A 12,969-nucleotide genomic window follows, 5' to 3' on the forward strand; every position below is an offset into this window, starting at 1 on the left:
CAGCTATAAGCCCCGCCTCTTCCTGCCCGGCGGTCATGTGACCTGCTGTGTAAACTGCTCCTCTCCAGCCTTAGTGGGTGAAGCCGGCGGCCGAGTGCATTGAAGACATGAGGCAGTGCAGAGCCGGGCTGCTGCTGAGGCGGTATGTGTGCGCGGCGCTGTGTGCACGGGATTATAGAGGTGTGTGCGGCGCTGTGTGCACGGGGTTATAGAGGTGTGTGCGGCGCTGTGTGCACGGGGTTATAGAGGTGTGTGCGGCGCTGTGTGCACGGGGTTATAGAGGTGTGCGCGGCGCTGTGTGCACGGGGTTATAGAGGTGTGTGCGGCGCTGTGTGCACGGGGTTATAGAGGTGTGTGCGGCGCTGTGTGCACGGGGGTTATAGAGGTGTGTGCGGCGCTGTGTGCACGGGGTTATAGAGGTGTGTGCACGGGGGTTATAGAGGTGTGTGCGGCGCTGTGTGCACGGGATTATAGAGGTGTGTGCACGGGGGTTATAGAGGTGTGTGCGGCGCTGTGTGCACGGGGGTTATAGAGGTGTGTGCGGCGCTGTGTGCACGGGGTTATAGAGGTGTGTGCGGCGCTGTGTGCACGGGGTTATAGAGGTGTGTGCGGCGCTGTGTGCACGGGGTTATAGAGGTGTGTGCGGCACTGTGTGCACGGGGTTATAGAGGTGTGTGCGGCGCTGTGTGCACGGGGTTATAGAGGTGTGTGCGGCGCTGTGTGCACGGGGTTATAGAGGTGTGTGCGGCGCTGTGTGCACGGGGTTATAGAGGTGTGTGCGGCGCTGTGTGCACGGGGGTTATAGAGGTGTGCGCGGCGCTGTGTGCACGGGGTTATAGAGGTGTGTGCGGCGCGGTGTGCACGGGGTTATAGAGGTGTGTGCGGCGCGGTGTGCACGGGGTTATAGAGGTGTGTGCGGCGCGGTGTGCACGGGGTTATAGAGGTGTGTGCGGCGCGGTGTGCGCGGGGTTATAGAGGTGTGTGCACGGGGGTTATAGAGGTGTGCGCGGCGCTGTGTGCACGGGGTTATAGAGGTGTGTGCACGGGGGTTATAGAGGTGTGTGCGGCGCTGTGTGCACGGGGTTATAGAGGTGTGCGCGGCGCTGTGTGCACGGGATTATAGAGGTGTGCGCGGCGCTGTGTGCACGGGGTTATAGAGGTGTGTGCGGCGCGGTGTGCACGGGGTTATAGAGGTGTGTGCGGCGCGGTGTGTGCACGGGGGTTATAGAGGTGTGCGCGGCGCTGTGTGCACGGGGTTATAGAGGTGTGTGCACGGGGGTTATAGAGGTGTGCGCGGCGCTGTGTGCACGGGATTATAGAGGTGTGTGCGGCGCTGTGTGCACGGGGGTTATAGAGGTGTGTGTGCGGCGCTGTGTGCACGGGGGTTATAGAGGTGTGTGTGCGGCGCTGTGTGCACGGGGGTTATAGAGGTGTGTGTGCGGCGCTGTGTGCACGGGGGTTATAGAGGTGTGTGTGCGGCGCTGTGTGCACGGGGGTTATAGAGGTGTGTGTGCGGCGCTGTGTGCACGGGGGTTATAGAGGTGTGTGTGCGGCGCTGTGTGCACGGGGGTTATAGAGGTGTGTGTGCGGCGCTGTGTGCACGGGGGTTATAGAGGTGTGTGTGCGGCGCTGTGTGCACGGGGGTTATAGAGGTGTGTGTGCGGCGCTGTGTGCACGGGGGTTATAGAGGTGTGTGTGCGGCGCTGTGTGCACGGGGGTTATAGAGGTGTGTGTGCGGCGCTGTGTGCACGGGGGTTATAGAGGTGTGTGTGCGGCGCTGTGTGCACGGGGGTTATAGAGGTGTGTGTGCGGCGCTGTGTGCACGGGGGTTATAGAGGTGTGTGTGCGGCGCTGTGTGCACGGGGGTTATAGAGGTGTGTGTGCGGCGCTGTGTGCACGGGGGTTATAGAGGTGTGTGTGCGGCGCTGTGTGCACGGGGGTTATAGAGGTGTGTGTGCGGCGCTGTGTGCACGGGGGTTATAGAGGTGTGTGTGCGGCGCTGTGTGCACGGGGGTTATAGAGGTGTGTGTGCGGCGCTGTGTGCACGGGGGTTATAGAGGTGTGTGTGCGGCGCTGTGTGCACGGGGGTTATAGAGGTGTGTGTGCGGCGCTGTGTGCACGGGGGTTATAGAGGTGTGTGTGCGGCGCTGTGTGCACGGGGGTTATAGAGGTGTGTGTGCGGCGCTGTGTGCACGGGGGTTATAGAGGTGTGTGTGCGGCGCTGTGTGCACGGGGGTTATAGAGGTGTGTGTGCGGCGCTGTGTGCACGGGGGTTATAGAGGTGTGTGTGCGGCGCTGTGTGCACGGGGGTTATAGAGGTGTGTGTGCGGCGCTGTGTGCACGGGGGTTATAGAGGTGTGTGTGCGGCGCTGTGTGCACGGGGGTTATAGAGGTGTGTGTGCGGCGCTGTGTGCACGGGGGTTATAGAGGTGTGTGTGCGGCGCTGTGTGCACGGGGGTTATAGAGGTGTGTGTGCGGCGCTGTGTGCACGGGGGTTATAGAGGTGTGTGTGCGGCGCTGTGTGCACGGGGGTTATAGAGGTGTGTGTGCGGCGCTGTGTGCACGGGGGTTATAGAGGTGTGTGTGCGGCGCTGTGTGCACGGGGGTTATAGAGGTGTGTGTGCGGCGCTGTGTGCACGGGGGTTATAGAGGTGTGTGTGCGGCGCTGTGTGCACGGGGGTTATAGAGGTGTGTGTGCGGCGCTGTGTGCACGGGGGTTATAGAGGTGTGTGTGCGGCGCTGTGTGCACGGGGGTTATAGAGGTGTGTGTGCGGCGCTGTGTGCACGGGGGTTATAGAGGTGTGTGTGCGGCGCTGTGTGCACGGGGGTTATAGAGGTGTGTGTGCGGCGCTGTGTGCACGGGGGTTATAGAGGTGTGTGTGCGGCGCTGTGTGCACGGGGGTTATAGAGGTGTGTGTGCGGCGCTGTGTGCACGGGGGTTATAGAGGTGTGTGTGCGGCGCTGTGTGCACGGGGGTTATAGAGGTGTGTGTGCGGCGCTGTGTGCACGGGGGTTATAGAGGTGTGTGTGCGGCGCTGTGTGCACGGGGGTTATAGAGGTGTGTGTGCGGCGCTGTGTGCACGGGGGTTATAGAGGTGTGTGTGCGGCGCTGTGTGCACGGGGGTTATAGAGGTGTGTGTGCGGCGCTGTGTGCACGGGGGTTATAGAGGTGTGTGTGCGGCGCTGTGTGCACGGGGGTTATAGAGGTGTGTGTGCGGCGCTGTGTGCACGGGGGTTATAGAGGTGTGTGTGCGGCGCTGTGTGCACGGGGGTTATAGAGGTGTGTGTGCGGCGCTGTGTGCACGGGGGTTATAGAGGTGTGTGTGCGGCGCTGTGTGCACGGGGGTTATAGAGGTGTGTGTGCGGCGCTGTGTGCACGGGGGTTATAGAGGTGTGTGTGCGGCGCTGTGTGCACGGGGGTTATAGAGGTGTGTGTGCGGCGCTGTGTGCACGGGGGTTATAGAGGTGTGTGTGCGGCGCTGTGTGCACGGGGGTTATAGAGGTGTGTGTGCGGCGCTGTGTGCACGGGGGTTATAGAGGTGTGTGTGCGGCGCTGTGTGCACGGGGGTTATAGAGGTGTGTGTGCGGCGCTGTGTGCACGGGGGTTATAGAGGTGTGTGTGCGGCGCTGTGTGCACGGGGGTTATAGAGGTGTGTGTGCGGCGCTGTGTGCACGGGGGTTATAGAGGTGTGTGTGCGGCGCTGTGTGCACGGGGGTTATAGAGGTGTGTGTGCGGCGCTGTGTGCACGGGGGTTATAGAGGTGTGTGTGCGGCGCTGTGTGCACGGGGGTTATAGAGGTGTGTGTGCGGCGCTGTGTGCACGGGGGTTATAGAGGTGTGTGTGCGGCGCTGTGTGCACGGGGGTTATAGAGGTGTGTGTGCGGCGCTGTGTGCACGGGGGTTATAGAGGTGTGTGTGCGGCGCTGTGTGCACGGGGGTTATAGAGGTGTGTGTGCGGCGCTGTGTGCACGGGGGTTATAGAGGTGTGTGTGCGGCGCTGTGTGCACGGGGGTTATAGAGGTGTGTGTGCGGCGCTGTGTGCACGGGGGTTATAGAGGTGTGTGTGCGGCGCTGTGTGCACGGGGGTTATAGAGGTGTGTGTGCGGCGCTGTGTGCACGGGGGTTATAGAGGTGTGTGTGCGGCGCTGTGTGCACGGGGGTTATAGAGGTGTGTGTGCGGCGCTGTGTGCACGGGGGTTATAGAGGTGTGTGTGCGGCGCTGTGTGCACGGGGGTTATAGAGGTGTGTGTGCGGCGCTGTGTGCACGGGGGTTATAGAGGTGTGTGTGCGGCGCTGTGTGCACGGGGGTTATAGAGGTGTGTGTGCGGCGCTGTGTGCACGGGGGTTATAGAGGTGTGTGTGCGGCGCTGTGTGCACGGGGGTTATAGAGGTGTGTGTGCGGCGCTGTGTGCACGGGGGTTATAGAGGTGTGTGTGCGGCGCTGTGTGCACGGGGGTTATAGAGGTGTGTGTGCGGCGCTGTGTGCACGGGGGTTATAGAGGTGTGTGTGCGGCGCTGTGTGCACGGGGGTTATAGAGGTGTGTGTGCGGCGCTGTGTGCACGGGGGTTATAGAGGTGTGTGTGCGGCGCTGTGTGCACGGGGGTTATAGAGGTGTGTGTGCGGCGCTGTGTGCACGGGGGTTATAGAGGTGTGTGTGCGGCGCTGTGTGCACGGGGGTTATAGAGGTGTGTGTGCGGCGCTGTGTGCACGGGGGTTATAGAGGTGTGTGTGCGGCGCTGTGTGCACGGGGGTTATAGAGGTGTGTGTGCGGCGCTGTGTGCACGGGGGTTATAGAGGTGTGTGTGCGGCGCTGTGTGCACGGGGGTTATAGAGGTGTGTGTGCGGCGCTGTGTGCACGGGGGTTATAGAGGTGTGTGTGCGGCGCTGTGTGCACGGGGGTTATAGAGGTGTGTGTGCGGCGCTGTGTGCACGGGGGTTATAGAGGTGTGTGTGCGGCGCTGTGTGCACGGGGGTTATAGAGGTGTGTGTGCGGCGCTGTGTGCACGGGGGTTATAGAGGTGTGTGTGCGGCGCTGTGTGCACGGGGGTTATAGAGGTGTGTGTGCGGCGCTGTGTGCACGGGGGTTATAGAGGTGTGTGTGCGGCGCTGTGTGCACGGGGGTTATAGAGGTGTGTGTGCGGCGCTGTGTGCACGGGGGTTATAGAGGTGTGTGTGCGGCGCTGTGTGCACGGGGGTTATAGAGGTGTGTGTGCGGCGCTGTGTGCACGGGGGTTATAGAGGTGTGTGTGCGGCGCTGTGTGCACGGGGGTTATAGAGGTGTGTGTGCGGCGCTGTGTGCACGGGGGTTATAGAGGTGTGTGTGCGGCGCTGTGTGCACGGGGGTTATAGAGGTGTGTGTGCGGCGCTGTGTGCACGGGGGTTATAGAGGTGTGTGTGCGGCGCTGTGTGCACGGGGGTTATAGAGGTGTGTGTGCGGCGCTGTGTGCACGGGGGTTATAGAGGTGTGTGTGCGGCGCTGTGTGCACGGGGGTTATAGAGGTGTGTGTGCGGCGCTGTGTGCACGGGGGTTATAGAGGTGTGTGTGCGGCGCTGTGTGCACGGGGGTTATAGAGGTGTGTGTGCGGCGCTGTGTGCACGGGGGTTATAGAGGTGTGTGTGCGGCGCTGTGTGCACGGGGGTTATAGAGGTGTGTGTGCGGCGCTGTGTGCACGGGGGTTATAGAGGTGTGTGTGCGGCGCTGTGTGCACGGGGGTTATAGAGGTGTGTGTGCGGCGCTGTGTGCACGGGGGTTATAGAGGTGTGTGTGCGGCGCTGTGTGCACGGGGGTTATAGAGGTGTGTGTGCGGCGCTGTGTGCACGGGGGTTATAGAGGTGTGTGTGCGGCGCTGTGTGCACGGGGGTTATAGAGGTGTGTGTGCGGCGCTGTGTGCACGGGGGTTATAGAGGTGTGTGTGCGGCGCTGTGTGCACGGGGGTTATAGAGGTGTGTGTGCGGCGCTGTGTGCACGGGGGTTATAGAGGTGTGTGTGCGGCGCTGTGTGCACGGGGGTTATAGAGGTGTGTGTGCGGCGCTGTGTGCACGGGGGTTATAGAGGTGTGTGTGCGGCGCTGTGTGCACGGGGGTTATAGAGGTGTGTGTGCGGCGCTGTGTGCACGGGGGTTATAGAGGTGTGTGTGCGGCGCTGTGTGCACGGGGGTTATAGAGGTGTGTGTGCGGCGCTGTGTGCACGGGGGTTATAGAGGTGTGTGTGCGGCGCTGTGTGCACGGGGGTTATAGAGGTGTGTGTGCGGCGCTGTGTGCACGGGGGTTATAGAGGTGTGTGTGCGGCGCTGTGTGCACGGGGGTTATAGAGGTGTGTGTGCGGCGCTGTGTGCACGGGGGTTATAGAGGTGTGTGTGCGGCGCTGTGTGCACGGGGGTTATAGAGGTGTGTGTGCGGCGCTGTGTGCACGGGGGTTATAGAGGTGTGTGTGCGGCGCTGTGTGCACGGGGGTTATAGAGGTGTGTGTGCGGCGCTGTGTGCACGGGGGTTATAGAGGTGTGTGTGCGGCGCTGTGTGCACGGGGGTTATAGAGGTGTGTGTGCGGCGCTGTGTGCACGGGGGTTATAGAGGTGTGTGTGCGGCGCTGTGTGCACGGGGGTTATAGAGGTGTGTGTGCGGCGCTGTGTGCACGGGGGTTATAGAGGTGTGTGTGTGCGGCGCTGTGTGCACGGGGGTTATAGAGGTGTGTGTGTGCGGCGCTGTGTGCACGGGGGTTATAGAGGTGTGTGTGCGCGGCGCTGTGTGCACGGGGGTTATAGAGGTGTGTGTGCGCGGCGCTGTGTGCACGGGGGTTATAGAGGTGTGTGTGCGCGGCGCTGTGTGCACGGGGGTTATAGAGGTGTGTGTGCGCGGCGCTGTGTGCACGGGGGTTATAGAGGTGTGTGTGCGGCGCTGTGTGCACGGGGGTTATAGAGGTGTGTGTGCGGCGCTGTGTGCACGGGGGTTATAGAGGTGTGTGTGCGGCGCTGTGTGCACGGGGGTTATAGAGGTGTGTGTGCGGCGCGGGGTTATAGAGGTGTGTGTGCGGCGCTGTGTGCGCGGGGTTATAGAGGTGTGTGCGCGGGGTTATAGAGGTGTGTGCGCGGGGTTATAGAGGTGTGTGCGCGGGGTTATAGAGGTGTGTGCGGCGCGGTGTGCGCGGGGTTATAGAGGTGTGTGTGCGGCGCGGGGTTATAGAGGGGTGTGCGGCGCGGTGTGCGCGGGGTTATAGAGGTGTGTGCGGCGCGGGGTTATAGAGGGGTGTGCGGCGCGGTGTGCGCGGGGTTATAGAGGTGTGTGCGGCGCTGTGTGTAGTGAGCTCGGCATGCCTGTCACTGCTGTCATGTCTGGTGAGGTGACACGTGTTTGTCCAGCACTGGGACCATCAGAGCTGTCATGTCCTTCTGCCTGTCAGTGGCTGGTGTTGCTGGGACTTGTAGTGCCGGCTCTGGGCTGTTCAGCTTTTGTGTTATCCTCTGCCGTCCAGCAGAGTCCTGAGTGATGTTTTCCATGTTTTTACTCCTTATTTTTCTTGCACACGTTTTCAGAAAAAAATTGACACCAGTGTGAACAAAGCCTGAAGATAAGAGGATTTAGAGATTTTCTATTGAACCTTGTGATCACATTTGGCAGCTGCCATCTAATTGGCACATAACCATGGAATAAATGGCTCAATAATAATAAGCGGTCTAAAGAAGCTGAGGGGGGAGTCTTGTACAGTTACTGAGGTGCCCGGACGGCTTCTCCCACCACGGCTGTTGGGATCATGCACATGTTGCAGTTTTGGATGTAAATAATCCCAATGGCCGCTTTTGACCCTACGATCCCTGGAGCGGCTGCGGATCTCCTGACTCACTCTTCACAGAATCATAGAGATTTCCACTTGGATATGAAGCGTGGGACCCTGTCCTTACACTTCTGATGAGATTCACAGGTGGATGGTGTCTCCAAGATTTTTTTAAAGGGGTTTTCTAGGATTTTAATAGACAATAAGTTGTGTTTTTTGTTTTCCAATATTGCAAGCAAACCTCATCAGTTAAAGGGGCTATTTGGTGCCATCCAGCTGGAGGGTCACTTCCTTAGGCCTCTGCCAGCTTCTGTGCACTTAATAACTGACCTCCGCAGCCTTGATTGTAGATACAGCATGACAATGCTAAGGCCAGTGACTGGCTGCAGCAGTCATGTGAATGTACAACACATCACATGGCTATACACCTTCTGATATATATTTTTTTTTAAATGACTATCCTGCTCACCCCCATAGATCTCCATACATACATACTCTGTGGGGAGAAGGGATCAAGGTGCTGCCCAACACATCTGGCAGTGTCTAGAAAATAAAGGATTGGACATATTGAAATTCAACAAGTCCAAACGATTTTGCCGGTTGTGACATGTGAGAAACCCAGTGATGATTGTATCTCACGGCTTTACCCTCAATGACATCGCCAAGACAGGGCCACTTGATGCCTTACTGCTGCTCTGTGTACCAGTCATACATAGGCAAATTGTGTTTTCTGAGAGACAGAGGACTTGAATCTAGCGCCACCTATTAGAAGTAGCAACCTGAAAAGTCAATATCCACCCTTTAACGAGCCTTGCCACATGACTTGGGATAAAAAACTTGGGGTCTAAGATTTCGTTTCTCTTTATGGAAAGTGACATGCCTGACAATTTTGCATATTTTATTCCCCAGAGGAGCATTGCACAGCTTATAGGTCTCCTTACCCTGACATGTCGGGCTTGTCACTCTTCATAAGGAAAAACGTTACCCCTTAGACCCCAGTCATAGGCCTTTTATCCAGCCAAATCAAATCTCATGCTTTTGCACAGATGAGGGGCAACATCCCGAAGCATGTGTCTGTATATTAACATTTTGGTTTTGCTTTTATCCTCAGTCTTGTGGCAAGGCCCGTTAAAGGGTGGATATTGACTTTTGAGATTACCAATGGGTGGTGCTGGAGTTCAAGACCTCTTCGTCTCTGAAGAGACGATTTAATTTCCCAGAGGAGCATTGCTTGGCCTATAATTATTATTTATTATAGAGCTATTTATTCCATGGCTCTTTACATGTGAAAAAGGGGTATACATACAAAAACAATTACAATGATCTTTAACAAAACGTGACGGCGATTGGTACAGGAGGAGTGAGGATCCTGCCCGTGAGGGCTCACAGTCTACAAGGGATGGGTGAGGGTAGAGCTGGTGGTGGAGCGGTGGTTACTGCAGGTTGTAGGCTTGTCGGAAGAGGTGGGTCTTCAGGTTCCTTTTGAAGGTTTCCACAGTGGGCAAGAGTCTGATATGTTGGGGTAGAGAGTTCTAGAGTAGGGGGGATGCACGGGAGAAATCTTGTATGCGATTGTGGGAAGAGGAGATAAGAGGGGAGTAGAGAAAGAGATCTTGTGAGGATCGGAGGTTGCGTGCAGGTATGTACCGGGAGACTAGGTCACAGATGTATGGAGGAGACAGGTTGTGGATGGCTTTGTATGCCAAGGTTAGGGTTTTGATCTCGAGTCTCTGAGCAATGGGGAACCAGTGAAGGGATTGACAGAGAGGAGAGGCCGGGGAATAGCGAGGGGACAGGTGGATTAGTCGGGCAGCAGAGTTTAGGATAGATTGGAGGGGTGCGAGAGTGTTAGAGGGGAGGCCACAGAGCAGGAGGTTGAAGTAGTCGAGGCAGGAGATGATGAGGGCATGCACTGGTGTTTTTGCAGATTCGTGGTTGAGGAATGTGCGGATCCGGGAGATATTTTTGAGTTGGAGTCGGCATGAAGTGGAAAGGGCTTGGATATGTGGTTTGAAGGAGAGGTCAGAGTCTAGGGTTACCCCGAGGCAGCGAGCTTGCAGGACTGGGGAGAGTGAACAGCCATTGACTATGATGGATAGGTCAGGTGGGGGGAAAGAATGAGATGGTGGAAAGATGATGAATTCAGTTTTATCCATGTTAAGTTTTAGAAATCTAGCAGAGAAGAAGGATGAAATAGCGGACAGACATTGTGGGATTTTGGTTAGTAGGGAGGTGATATCGGGTCTCGAGAGGTAGGTCTTTGTGTCATCAGTATAGAGGTGATACTGAAAGCCGTGAGACTCTGAGCTGTCCCAGGCCAAAGGTGTAGATGGAGAAGAGCAGGGGTCCTATAACTGAACCTTGGGAGACACCGACAGATAGGGGGCGAGATGAGGAGGTGGTGTGTGAGTGGGAGACACTGAATGTCCTGTCTGTTAGGTATGAAGAGATTCAAGATAGGGCCAAGTTTGTGATGCCAAGAGATGAGTGTAGTAAGAGGGAATGGTCCACTGTGTCAAAGGCAGATGACTGGTCCAGGAGGAGGAGGACAGAGTAGTGTTGCTTGGATTTGGCGGTTAGTAGGTCGTTGGTGACTTTGGTCAGGGCTGTTTCTGTCAAGTGATGCGGTTGGGATCCAGATGGCAAGCGGTCAAAGAGGGAGCAGGAGGAGAGATGGGAGGACAGTTCAAGGTGGACATGTTTCAGTAGTTTTGAGGCATAGGGGAGAAGTGATATGGGACGGTAGCTTGTCAAAGAGGATGGGTCAGGAAGGGCTTTTTGAGGAAGGGGTGTGATCGAGGCATGTTTGAAGCATGAGGGGAAGACACCAGTTAGTTACAGGTTGAAGAGGTGGGTTGGGATGAAGATAGTGGTAAGGTTGGGGATGAGGTGGGACGGGATAGGGTCAAGATTGCAGGTGGTGAGGTGTGATTTGGAGAGTAAAGAGGAAAGTTGATCTTCTGTCATGGTCCAGAACCTGGTTTTGGAGGAGGAGGATTAAGTAGGTGTGAGGAGAGGCTGGGGGGACTTGAGGCAAAAGCTTTGTCTGATGGTGTCATTCTTCTGCTTGAAGAATGAAGCAAAGTCTTTGGCTGAGATGGGAGGAGGTGCTGGGGGGCGGGGGAGAGAATTGAAAGTGTTAAATAGCTGTTTAGGGTTGTGGGACAGGGAGCATATGAGAGATGAGAAGTATGTTTGTTTTTCTGTAGTGAGAGACTGTTTGAATGTGATGAAGTGCTCATTGGAGTGGGACCTTTTCCATCTACGCTCAGCAACCCTGGAGGCCCTTTGCAGTTCTTTGGTTAGGCTGGTGTGCCAGGGTTGCCCATTGATTATGCGAGCTTTGGTTTGTGTGAGGGGGAGACCGAATTGAGAGCTGCAGCTGTTGTTGTGTTATAAAAAGCGGCAGCAACATCTGCGACATGTAAGGAACTGATTTATGTAAGAAGAAGATGGCGGAGGGATTCAGAGAGTGAGTGTAGGTCAAGGTGTTTAAGATTTCTGCGAGTGTGTACAAGTTTGTGGAGTGGGGATTGTTGCCCTGGAGAAGAGAGGGAAGAGAATGAAAGTAGGTTGTGGTCAGAAAGAGGGAGGGGTGAGTTAGAGAGGTTAGATAGGTAACAGAGGCGGGTGAAGATGAGGTCCAGAGTGTGGTCATCTCTGTAAGTGGCTGCGGAAGACCATTGAGGGAAAGAAGCTTAGAGGCAGATGACTGGGAAGTGTCAATGGGGATGTTGAAGTCGCCTATAATGATAGTGGGTATGTCAGTGGAAAGGAAGTGAAGCAGCCAGGTGGTGAAGTGGTCAAAGAAATTGGTGGCTAGCCCGGGGGGGCAGTAAATGACGGCCAGTTGGAGGGGGAGTAGATGCGCACACAGTGCACCTCAAATGAGGGGAGAGTAACGGAGTATGTGTATGTATGTATGTGTGTGTGTATATATATATATATATATATCTTTTTTTTCTTTTATCCTTTTCTTTAGTGCACTTTTCAAGAACTCATGGAGATGGCAAACAAGCTCAGCGAGCGAACGAGCTTTACAGTATAAGCTAGGAGAAAGTATCCATGGATTCACTGTGAAGGAGGTATGACGTAGTCATGCTGTAAAAATGTTTCACAGAAAGATAAAGACCACCTGAGCTGCACTGAGACCCCCTGATGGGCAGCAGCTAATGTAACCTGCTTAAAATATGTAATCAGAAAGTTCTGGTATTCTACATGGTGGAAATCTGCAGAACGCTCCTGTGTATTTAATACAATATGTATTTTTCATATTATTTTATTGCAGGTCACTCCTGTTCCTGACATGTTTTTAACTGCAGTAAGGCTGAACCATGAGGGCACCGGGGCCAGATATTTGCACGTTGCAAGAGAAGACACCAATAACTTATTCAGGTAAACAGCAGAGCATTATCATACTGCCGTTACTTTTTGTGCAGAAAGCTCTTTAATGTCCATATTATGTTAAGTTTGATGTGTGCCCTAATGCAGAAGATCAGCGCTTATGCCTGCTGAGCAATGCACTGCAGAGCGGCTCAATGGGGGTCTCAGGACCAGGACCCCACTGATCTTCTGCACTTGTTAGGTAGTACATATCATTAAAAAAAAAAAATTAAATGATAGCTATTCTTTAAAAAGAATTATCACATACGCACGTCTCGGATATGACATGCAGTGCGACTTCAAGAGCTCCCCTCACTCAATCTTGCACTCAGCCTTTCTTATAAACTTCAAATTGAGCATAAATCACACCACAACACGCTGCCACCACTCGCCCCTGAAATATAAACCACTGTCTTTCAGTCAAAAAGCCACATACTCTCTGAGAGGCTATGGGTTCTTTAGAACTGGGGTGGCCCCCCTATATTATATACAACGTGTGAGCCCCCTCACAGTGCCCTGCCTATGTACAGCCTGAGACCCCCACGTAGCCAGTGTTATTTGTCTGATGTTATAGTTTTCCTTACAAGACGCAATACTTTCTTTAGATTAAGATTCCAAAATGAGTGTTTGACTCTGTATTTTTGCTGAGCAAAAAAAAACAAAACACAAAAAAACCACAGCGTCTTACGGTTCCAATGAAGCCTGAGACTTATAGAAATCTCCTGCCCTCTGTGCTTTTTTTAATTTTTTTTATTCAGTGTAAACTGACCCGCGGTACATGTTTGAAATCCACAACATGTGAATTTCTCTTGCGGGT

At 55.2% G+C, this 12,969-nt stretch overlaps 1 protein-coding gene across 1 annotated transcript in view; it reads left to right on the forward strand.

The window, feature by feature from the left end:
* Positions 1-12,969, forward strand: part of LOC141264219 (uncharacterized) — a 37,935-nt gene continuing 24,966 nt past the window's right edge. Inside the window, exons 1-3 of the mRNA XM_073676517.1 lie at positions 1-142; positions 11,752-11,854; positions 12,058-12,164. The gene's annotated coding sequence lies outside the window, so the exon portion shown is untranslated. The remainder of the gene's footprint in view (positions 143-11,751; positions 11,855-12,057; positions 12,165-12,969) is intronic.

This window comes from Phyllobates terribilis, unplaced genomic scaffold (genome assembly GCF_046119375.1).
Source record: "Phyllobates terribilis strain yellow unplaced genomic scaffold, ASM4611937v1 Scaffold_4__5_contigs__length_816908805, whole genome shotgun sequence".
NCBI classification, from domain to species: Eukaryota; Metazoa; Chordata; class Amphibia; order Anura; family Dendrobatidae; genus Phyllobates; species Phyllobates terribilis.